This window comes from Octopus bimaculoides, chromosome 1 (assembly GCF_001194135.2).
Source record: "Octopus bimaculoides isolate UCB-OBI-ISO-001 chromosome 1, ASM119413v2, whole genome shotgun sequence".
Lineage (NCBI taxonomy): Eukaryota > Metazoa > Mollusca > Cephalopoda > Octopoda > Octopodidae > Octopus > Octopus bimaculoides.
The window spans coordinates 22,770,010-22,772,860 of NC_068981.1; the positions used below are offsets into that span (position 1 = coordinate 22,770,010).

General features: G+C 37.5%; 1 protein-coding gene across 8 annotated transcripts in view; it reads left to right on the plus strand.

Moving 5' to 3' along the window:
- The window catches only part of LOC106884182 (glutamate receptor-interacting protein 2), a 537,293-nt gene that overhangs the window by 340,791 nt on the left and 193,651 nt on the right, over positions 1 to 2,851 (plus strand). The window lies entirely within an intron of this gene.

A 2,851-nucleotide genomic window follows, 5' to 3' on the forward strand; every position in this document is an offset into this window, starting at 1 on the left:
TGGTACTTCATGTATCAACCCCACAAACGACTAAAAAGCAAGTTCAGCATTCAGTAGAATTTGAAATTGAAAAAATAAACTAATATGGTTTTGTGTTTAAGAAACTTGCTTTGCAACTATGGAGTTTTGGGTTTAGCACCGTGGGCAAGTCTCTTCTACTATAACCCCAGAACAACCAGTGCTTTGTGAGTGAATTTGGTAGGCAGAAACTATTCTTTTAAGGCGGCGAACTAGCAGAAACGTTAGCGCGCCAGGCGAAATGCTTAGCGGTATTTCGTCTGCTGCTACGTTCTGAGTTCAAATTCTGCCGAGGTCGACTTTACCTTTCATCCTTTTGGGGCTGATTAAATAAGTACCAGTTACGCACTGGGGTCGATATAATTGACTTAATACGTTTGCCTGTCCTTGTTTGTCCCCTCTGTGTGTAGCCCCTCAGTTTCTAGACATGAGTGGTCCCGAGACCAAGGCCTCTACTACGATTTTTAAGAAATGTGGTGGAAAACTAGCTCAGGAAGGCAGGGACACTACTCCATGGACCCTTTTGGAGCCCCCATCCTTTATTGTTTATTCATGTTTAATAATAGTGTTTTCTTTATGGTTGTAAATATTGTATATGTATAGACATAGCTGTGTCATTAAGAAGTTTACTAGTCAGGCCATGAAGGACTGCTGCAGCCTGGCCTGTCCCATGACTGAAACCAGTAAAAGTATGAAGTAAATGAAAGTTAGTCTTGTAAATAATTGGTAGTCTGTATACCATTCCAGCTACTTATTCCAGGCATGGTTGTGTTCTATGAATGCGTATTACTTGACTGTCTTTTGGAGGAAAAGCTTCCTTCTCAATCTTTACACACACACACACACACACACACACACACACACAAGCACATTCACACACATTCAGTCACTCTCTGTCCGTACCGCCTCTTTCAATACTCCTTATACATTATTTGTCTCTTCATTTAAATTGTGTGGAAACAGATTGCAAATTCATTAGAGAGTTAGACAATAATGCATTGTGGTAGGTATCTTATTACCTCCCTTTACTTTGTGTCCAACCCCTGTCCTGGTTGATATTGCCTTTAATCCTTCTGAGATCAAGGAAACAAATCTTGATTATGCAGTGGCTTTTGTTTAATGAAATTTACCCTTGCTAGTACCCCGGTATGGGAAACTAGCGAGAGTAAGAAGACGGTGGGAAACGTTTAGTGAGTTGTTACACTGGCACGTTAGAAAAATTATTCGAGCGAGGTCATTGCCAGTGCCACTGGATTGGTTCCTGTGCAGGTGGCACATAAAAAACACCATTTTGAGCATGGCCATTGCCAGTACCGCGTGAGTGGCCCTCATGCCAGTGGCATGTAAAAGCACCCATTACACTCCTGGAGTGGTTGGCGTTAGGAAGGGCATCCAGCTGTAGAAACTCTGCCAGATCAGATTGGAGCCTGGTGTAGCCATCTGGTTCACTAGTCCTCAGTCAAATCGTCCAACCCATGCCAGCATGGAAAGCGGACGTTAAACGATGATGATGATGATGATGATGTTGGTACTAAAGGGATTCTTTTTCCAAATGAAGTATAGGTGTAATACCAACGCAAAACATGGACGATAGATGTAGAGAATTTGTGAAACTGGAAAGAATGAAGTATGTACCACTGGGTGTGTAATGTTGGTGTTCATGAGTGATGGAGCACAAATGAGCTGGGGAAAAGAAGGCCTTATGATTAGATGTAACAGGCAAGGGAAAAGAATGTGGTAATGTAGATTGGGGATGTCAGTTGTGGAAAGAAGTACCATGTACTCTAAGTTGCATAACTATGTGGAAGAGTAAGAGTGTAGAAAGACTTGAGGAAAAATGGTGAAGGATGATCTCAAGAAACTGGACCTCATGATGGAAAATGACAAATATCCTCAACAAGTGGCAAAACACTGTGCTAGAGGAGACTCATCTAACCCATGCAAGCATGGAAAAGCGGAAGTAAAATGATAACACATTTATCTTATATTTATTCATTTTTATTTCTCTGTTTTGTCTTGTAGTCATTCTTTTGTTTATAATGGTATTTATGTGTACACATATAAATTTAAGCATGCATGTGTGTGTGTGTGTGTGTGTGCATGTATATGTATATATATGTGTGTATATATATAATTTGTATGTTTGTGTTTATTAGTGTGTGCGTTTGAACATATATGTAGATCTGTTCAAATCTGTGTTTGACATTTAAAAATACTTTGACTGCATCTTCTCTATCTTTTTTTTCCACTGATCTGTCGTGCTATTTTTTTTTATTTATCTATCTATCTATTTATCTATTTATTTATTTATTTATTTTACTTAGATTTGAGACACTCAATCTGCCTGTTTGTCTATCTTTAGTAAACGACTGTGCGGTTTATAAGACAGGCCCAGGACTGGTCTGAATATAGTACACTGCAAACACCACACACAAGAGGAAATTATACTTCTCACACTGTTTACAGAATCTAACAAGTGTTGGGAGAGGAGACTGGTTTTAATTTCTCTATTTTATATATATATATTCTTTATTTTTGCCTTTTGGCCTTTCACTGTAAATCAGTTAAAAGGGTTCTTTATATATACATACATATGGATACACATTCACACACATAAATCTAATCACTCACATATATATATAAAAGGAAACTTAATTATTTACATATGAGTATATTCTAAAAAGAAGTTCAGTGATTCTTTTTTTTTTTTTCATTTTATTTCTAATTATTTTTTTTTTAAGCACTATATTTTCCATTCTTCAACTGCTGCCTTGAATTAAATCTACAGTTGGAATATTCCATATTATATCTTTGGTAAATTTTGAAAGTGAAA